The sequence below is a fragment of the Benincasa hispida genome, unplaced genomic scaffold (genome assembly GCF_009727055.1).
Source record: "Benincasa hispida cultivar B227 unplaced genomic scaffold, ASM972705v1 Contig261, whole genome shotgun sequence".
NCBI lineage: Eukaryota > Viridiplantae > Streptophyta > Magnoliopsida > Cucurbitales > Cucurbitaceae > Benincasa > Benincasa hispida.
This window is the reverse complement of record NW_024064775.1, coordinates 461,518-470,167: the sequence shown is the minus strand read 5'-3', so window position 1 is coordinate 470,167 and position 8,650 is coordinate 461,518. Positions and strand designations below refer to the sequence as shown.

The window sequence follows — 8,650 nt, the reverse complement described above, 5'->3', positions numbered from 1 at the left end:
TCCCTAAGTTCGACTTTGGGCTTACCAGGAAACTCAGTAGGATTTATACTTGTGTCTTGCTGAGAAAACTTTTTTGCACAACACATTTTCCACCAACGCAATCCTTACCATTATTTCATTGCATAAAATAACGCATCAAGTTTTTAGCGTCGTTGCCGGGGACTTTGGTAATACATTTTGCTAACGGTAATTTTTTTATTTTCTTTGCAGCTTTCAATCCCTGGTGATTTACGATCTAGAGATTGAAAGAACGTTCCAACAAAGATTGAGAGATAGTTGCCGACAACAACAACAAGAGAAAGATAACATGGCGGAACAACCTGGAAATGGAGCACCAAATGAAAATAATGTCATGGCGAATCTCATCCTATTGGTGAACGACTGCAATAGGCCTATTCAGAACTATGCGTCACCTAACCTCTACTATTTCTCCCCAGGAATCATGAGGCCCGCTTTTGATGGATTGAGATTCGAAATGAAGCCGATGATGTTGCAGATGATCCAAACTGCCGGACAGTTTGGTGGAAGGCGTAGCGAGGACCCGCACGCTCACCTCCGTAGTTTCATAGAGATTTGCAACACTTCTGTGTTCCCTAATATCTCCACCGAGGAAGTTCGACTAACTTTGTTTCCATTTTCGTTGTGTGACCAGGTACGAAAATGGGCGTATTCTCTCGAAACGGGGGAGATTACCTCATGGAAGTAAGTAGTAGAGAAGTTTATGAAGAAATGCTTCCCTCCAACGGAGAATGCCAAAAGAAGGAAGTTGATAACCAATTTTGAACAGGATAATGATGAATCGCTCAACGATGCTTGGACGAGGTTTAAGAGGCTGGTAAGAGATTGCCCGCATAATAGCTTACCAGACTGCTTACAGATGGAGATTTTTTATCACGGATTAAACCCTGCTTCGCAGACCGCTGCCAATGCGGCAGCAGCTTAAGGTCTGCTGGATAAAACTTATGATGAGGCGAAGAAGATCTTTGATCGTATTTCTAAAAACCATGAAGACTGGAGAGAAAGCGATTAGAGATTGAGAATCAAGGACAGTGAACGCGAGCAATGGTGCTATCACATCCCTTCAGAGTTAAATGACTGCGATGATGAACTTGATATAGGGAATCATAATCAACAGCCCATCAACGCATAGTGGGCAAGTGAACGTAATCAACTAGACGACCGCAAGGTGTGCTATCTTGGTGAAGGCACGCAATGGAGGAATGCCCACAAAACCCACAGTCAATTTATTTTGTGAAGAATAATCCGTTCTCTAACACGTATAACCCTGGGTGGAGAAACCATCCCAATTTCGCATGGAAAAATCAACAGCAAAATTTTCAATCAGTGGCGCAAAAAGAAGGGCCACCTAGATTTTTCCCGCGAACCAACGTCAAATGAGTAATCAAGCCAGCAGTTCGCAGGCGTCACCATCTTCCAGTTTGGAAAGTTTGTTGAGGAAGTACATTGAAAAGAACGAAACTCTGCTTCAAAAGGCAAGCGCGTCCATCCGTAACCTCAAGATTTAGATAGGCCAGATTGCGGTCGAACTTAAGAACAGACCGCAAGGGCCATGTCGAGTTCAACGGAACTCCCACGCAACTCAGGGGTACGGGTAAAGAGCAATGTCAAGTTGTGACATTGGTAGTGGAAAGGCTATGGCGGGATGGGAGAAGAAGAAGCCTAGCCGAACTGCTTCAATTGCGCTGGAACCAGAGATTACGTTGACTCGAGAAGAAACAAAAGAAAAAGAGGCGACCTGAGATCGCATCCACCTCGGAGCCAAAAGAATAGGGGATAGTAAGAATACAGCTGCCACCATTCCCACAGAGACTCAGAAAGAAGAAAAATGATGAGGTACAGTATCAACGCTTCATGAATATGTTAAAACAATTGCATATTAATATTCCATTCACTGAAGCAATTGAGGAGATGCCCGCATATGCGAAGGTTCTGAAGGATATGGTGACAAAAAAGAGAGGCACTGGTAAGTTCGCCATGGTGGCTTTGACGTAGAGTTCAAAATCTATAATCCCACCGAAGATGCGCGATCTTAGGAGTTTCACTATACCTTGCTCCATTGAAGGATTATACATCGAGCAAGCGCTATATGATCTCAGGGCCATCATTAACTTGATGCCCCTATTAATTTTCAAGCAACTGAATGTGGGGCAACTTGCACCCACGATGGTGACTCTCCAATTAGCGGATAGATCTCTTGTGCATCCAGAGGGGAAGGTGAGAGATGTGCTGGTTACAATCGACAAATTTATATTACCAGCAGACTTCATCATCCTGGACTATAAAGTCGACAAAGATGTGCCCATCATCCTGGGGCGACCATTTTTATCAACCGGTCGTGCCCAGATTGATGCGCACAAAGGAGAGATCACCTTGAGCGCGAATGGATAGAAGCTCAGGTTTGACATTATCCGAGCCATGAAATATCCTGATGAAGAATACCTTAATGAATCCGACGATGAACAAAGTTTGAATGACGAAGAGAGGCCTGAAGATGAAAATGAAGATGAGGATGCGATCACATCCATTGTTGCATGCAATGCGATCACAGAAAAAACAAGCAAGGAAGATGAGGTGATCGCATCCCAAGAAGTTAAGCCGATAGTGAATGAAGAAAGAAAAACAACAAAACATAGAACAACCACCAACAATAGAGCTGAAGACCCTCCCTAACCACCTGAAATATGTGTTTCTGGGGCAGAATGAAAAGCTACCGATAATCATTTCCTCTGCACTTAATGAAGACCAAGAAAATGCGCTGCTGAGTATTATGAGAAAATATGTAAAAGAAATTGGCTGGACGCTCGCAGATATTAGAGGAATCAACCCCGCATACTGTATGCATAGAATTCGTCTCGAAGAGAATCACAAAGGATCGATCGAACATCAGTGCAGACTCAACCCTGCGATGAAGAAGGTCGTAAAAAAGGAGATAATCAAGTGATTAGACGCGGGCCTCATTAATAGCAGATAGCACGTGGGTCAGCCCCGTGCAATGCGTGCCGAAGAAAGGAAGGATGAAGATAGTCCCTAACGCAAATAACGAGTTGATATCGCAAATGACCGTCACCGGATGGCGGATTTGCATGGATTACCGCAAACTAAAAGCGACAATAAAGAAGGATCATTTTCCATTACCTTTTATTGACCAAATGATGGATCGTCTAGCTGAAAATGACTTCTACTGCTTCTTGGATGGGTATGTCGGTTATTACCAGATCATGATCGCTCCTGAAGATCAAGAAAAAAACCACATTCACCTGCCCGTATGGAACATTTTCATTTCGACGCATGCCGTTCGGCCTCTGCAATGCGCTGAGCACTTTCCAAAGGTGTATGATGGTCATCTTTTTGGAATATCTCAAAGACCCTGTAGAAATTTTGATGGACAACTTCTCTGTGTATGGGCACACATACGAAGTCTGTGTTGACAACTTGGAGAAGATATTGAAAAGATGTGAGGAGGTGAACCTCGTGCTTAATTGGGAGAAATGCCATTTCATGGTGAAGGAGAGCATTATGCTTGGGCACAAGGTCTCTAGGGACAGGTTGGAGGTGGACAAAGCAAAAATTGAAGCGATTGAAAAGCTCCCACCTCCAACAAGTGTAAAGGCTGTCAGGAACTTCTTGGGACATGCTAGATTTTACAGATGTTTTGTCAAAGACTTCTCAAAAATTGCGCGACCGCTGAGTGCGTTGTTGAAGAAGATAGAAAGGTTGATTTTGATGACCAATGCCTCAACGCATTCATGATTTTGAAGAATGCATTAACGAAGCGCCTGTGTTGAATGCACCAGACTGGACACTGCCCTTTGAATTAATGTGCGATGCAAGCGGTTATGCGATGGGAGCAGTGTTGGCGCAGAAGAGAAAAACAATACTACATCCCATCACATATTCGAGTAAAACCCTGAATCCTGCTCAAACAAACTACACCACAACAAAAAAAGAATTGCTTGCGGTAATATTTGAGTTGGAGAAATTCAGAGCATATTTGTTGGGAATAAAAGTACTCATCCACACTGACCACTCTGTGATAAAATATTTGATGACAAAGAAGGATGTGAAGCCAAGGTTGATTAGATGGGTTCTCCTCCTCCAGGAATTCAATATGGAAATCATTGATCGCAAGGGGACGGAGAACCAAGTTGCGGATCATTTATCCAGATTAGAAAATCCAGAGGTTAACCGCAATCAGTCAGAAGTGAGCGCAACGTTCCTAGACGAGCAGCTATTTCAGATTGAAGAATTGTCATGGTACGCAGACGTAGTAAATTATCTGGTTTGCGAGCAATTTCTCGAAGATTATACCGACCACCAAAAGAGGAGGCTCAAACATGAATGCAGATCTTATTATTGGGATGAGCCAAATCTGTATAAGAGGGGGTCAGACTAGATTCTTCGACTGTGTGTACTAGATACTGCTCACCAAAGCATATTATCACAATGTCATGATTCACCATCTGGCGGACACTTTGGAGGCCAACGCACAGTAGGGAAAGTATTACAAAGTGGGTATTATTGGCCAACACTATTCAAGGATGCAAGAGACTACACAATGAAGTATGATCAGTGCCAACGCACGGGTAATATTTCATGGAGACATGCGATGCCTATGAACATCATTTTAGAATTGGAATTGTTTGATGTCTGGGGCATTGATTTAATGGGACCATTCCCACCATCGAATGGTCACAGATATATTTTGTTAACCGTCGACTACATTTCCAAGTGGGTAGAAGTGATAGCATGCGCCGCAAGTGATACGGCGGTAGTCTCCAAATTCCTGAAGAAAAATATTTTCACTCGTTATGGCACTCTACGTGCCATAATAAGTGATAAAGGTTCCCAGATTGTCAATTACATAGTCAACAACTTGCTGCTCAAATATAATATCCTCCACAAAGTGGCAACCACACACCATCCACAGACAAATGGCCAGGTTGAAGTGTCCAACCGGAAAATTAAGCTGATATTGAAGAAGGTGGTAAAGCCTTCGCGAAAAGACTAGGCAACAAAACTGGACGATGCGCTGTGGGCATACAAGACCACCTATAAGACACCTATAGGCATGTCTCCGTATGCGTTGGTGTTTGGTAAAGCATGTCATTTACCCCTTGAGCTAGAGCACAAAGCACTGTGGGCGGTGAAAAAACATAACTTTGACTTAAAGGTAGTAGGGAAAGCAAGAAAACTCCAATTGGTCGAGCTAGATGAATGGAAAACGCAAGCTTATAAGATTGCCAAAATTTACAAATAACGAGCAAAACATTGGCATGACAACCAGCTATGCAGGAAAAATATCCACGTCGGACAAAAGGTCTTACTTTTCAATTCATGGCTATGACTCTTTCCCGGCAAATTAATATCACGCTGGTCCGAACCCTTTATAATTAAAGAAATATTCTCGCATGGTGCAGTTGAATTGATTAATGAGGAAGGGACCCGTACATTCAAGGTTAATGGGCAAAGAGTCAAGGCATATTGCGGGGGTGATTTTCATCGAGAAAAGACCTCTGTAGACTTGAGAAATTCGAAATTAAGGAAGATCGAATGGCCCCTACGCTGGCATGCGATAGAAAATCATCCGGGGCATAAGTCTTTTGGAATATCCTTTTCTTATCAATGTTTCATGAACTCTCACTACTCTTATGTATTTCGATTATCATTATCTTTGCATCTTTATGTTAAAAAACAAATGCGATTGTGTTGAACGATTGTGGTAAACGATTTTATCAACTTTGTTTTATTGTTATTTGGCCCCCTCAATGTTTTCTTTGCAACGATCGAGGTAAATTATTGCGGAGGTGCTACACAAAGACACAACTACTGTATTTCGTCACCGCAATCAAAAGAAAGCAGGTCACCGCATAGAAGGATGCGTTCACAAAGATTGTGGGCAATAGCGCAAATTTGGGGGTTGTATCTTTCCTTGACTTTATTTATTCCAAATTTTGCATTATCGCATCGAATTTTAATTTTGAAAATTTTATCACCGCATCCTCTTTGGTTGGCATAATCATTTAACATTGATTAATTTAGTAAGTCACCACATTATTTCTCTTTGCCAATTATGATTTCAATGATGAAACGCATGCTTCTATATTTTCGTATATACTAGAGTAAACTTAATTTTAGGACAGTCAGAACATGAAATATTTCTAGAAGTTAGTAGTATGCTAGCTTTCTTTCAAACTGACTCTTTACGAAACTTTTTAAGAGCATCGCATGACTTCTTTCAATATTTTAGCAATGAGGACATTGCCACATTTTAAATTTGGGGGTGCAGTATTCATTTTCGACCTTGCTATTTTAAACTTACAAAAAAAAAATCATAACGTTGCGATCGGATCCTACTCATAGTACGATGTCCACATGACACCCGTGGGGGCAAGCCAAAACGAAGATAGGAATCATGATCAACGCATAAATAAATGATTGCAACTCCGCTGCCAAATGGGCATAAGATTAGATTGAGAAAGAGCACCTTGCTCGTAGTTGGATATCCACATGACACGCGTGGGGGCAAGCCAAAACGAAAGCTAGGCACTTGGATTAGCATAAGATCATAGAAAAAAAATCTTTAAAAAAAAAAGAAAAAAATAGTCTAAAATATGCAAGGATAAAAAAAATCATTTCAAAATACCCCAGTGAAAAAGTTTTTTTATGAAATAAATCATGTGATGCCCTAGAATCTAATAAAGTCTTTTTGAAGGTTAAACTTACTGTCCCTAAATTTTAGAAATACTTTAAGAAGAGACCGAGATAAGAATGGTGTATAGGATTTGAATAAGGCATCCTTGAGGAATCTAGGAAAGAGAAGGTGGTCGACTTTCTAAAGAAAATCTTTAGCTTATGCTTGAGGACAAGCATTGTTTAATATTGGGGGTGTGATAATGGGTAGAAATGCACGTTATTACAGCACAAAGTTATAAAACAACGCAAGATTGCGATGATAAAAATATACAATATTGCGTCCAAAAGAATTAAGTTCACAACATTGCGGTCGCATGCGTCCATCGCATTAAAATAGCTAACTTATGTATTTTTTGTACAGAAAATGCATTGATGCAAGGTAGAAATGCGATCCAAATAAATTAACGTCCAAGCACATTAAGAGATTGCGTTGACGCAAGGATATGTGATCATTTTCGCTCGCGAATATTTGCTCAAGAAGGTTGCCGCATAGAGCCGGCGCATATGGTTGGCGCATCTGGGACAGAAAGTTGATGACGGTCGGTTCCGAATTAAGTTGACAAGCCGTTAACAAACTACTGTAGCAAGTACACTCAACTTTTCGATGACAAATATTCGACACATCAGACAGAGAATTAATGCCATCCCATCAGTAGAATCATAAGAGAGAAGAAGTCTTTCACCCTGAAGCTCTATAAATACCGAAGGCCACCTTCAGTGAAGGAGTTCGCAAAGTTAGATAATTTTTCCCTTTAGATAGAAGTAGCCTTATTCATAGTTTTCTTTTACTTAATAGGTGGAAGCGAGCGAAAGGAGATTATACGGAGAGATCGTTCCGGTGAACTTGGAAGAGTGCCAGAAGCATCGAGATCAGAGAGAGGGCCAACTCTTGTGGAAGCAAGAACATCTTTTGAGTAGAGTAGAGATAACAATGTAAAAGTCTTGGGAAGTAAGGAATTTCTACCAGGCCCTCTACCCTTATTTTTCATTGTCATTTTATACTTCGAACTTATTATAGAAATGGAATTTGCATCTTTATATCTGTTCACTCTTTGTACATTACGCATAAGTAGCTAAATCTATCGAATGGTTTGAGAAGCACTTAGCTAGCATAACTAGGGATCTTCATTCTTTGCAATTATCTTGTATTATGTATGCGTCATTCATCCATTAGAGATACTCAGGAGGGTAGTCTAAGAATAGAATCTAGGCTTGGAAAAGTCAGATTAGAATCTAGGCTTGGGAGAGTCGGATTAGAAATACATAATCAAGAGATAGAAGCTTAGGAATAAGCTCTGTTTTCTATTAACGCATCACATGCATCCTAGAGATAGGTTGTGATTGTATGCGGTCACCTTGTCCTTGTGTGCATCTTGCATCATCGCATAGGCAAGTAGAGATTTAGGAATAAGCTCTATAGACACTATCGCATTCATCGCATGCATCCTAAAATTAGGAGACACTACATTTGCATTGGAAAATGATTTGATGTCGCATGAGTGTAGCATGATCGCATAGCTTGAATGCATTCTCGGGAAATGCTAGCTAAGTACCTTCTCAACCCGTTCCTCTGCATACTCAGTGTATCTGTCGCATAATTTCTCTTTCTCAATTACGCCGCATACTTTTTATACTGTAAACAACAAACCAACCAACCCATTGATTTAATTGTTACCGCAAAGTGATCTATAAACTACCACCGTATATTGTTTTCCTTAGTCCTTGAGTTCGACCCTGGGCTTACCAGGAAACTCAGTAGGATTTATACTTGGGTCCTACTGAGAAAACTTATTTGCACAACGCATTTTCCACCAACGCAATCCTTACCATTGTTTCATCGAATAAAATATCGCATCACTGTGTTACTTCGCTATCCTCTGTGTCTATTCCTAAGTCTTTGGCAAAGGCATTATCACATCCAGGATGGCGGGCAGCT

At 41.1% G+C, this 8,650-nt stretch overlaps 1 non-coding gene across 1 annotated transcript; it reads right to left on the bottom strand.

The window, feature by feature from the left end:
• Positions 1-754: 754 nt before the first annotated feature.
• On the bottom strand, positions 755-861 carry LOC120069172. Its single transcript, XR_005479460.1, has one exon. It is a non-coding gene; the product is annotated as a small nucleolar RNA R71 (small nucleolar RNA).
• Positions 862-8,650: the final 7,789 nt, after the last annotated feature.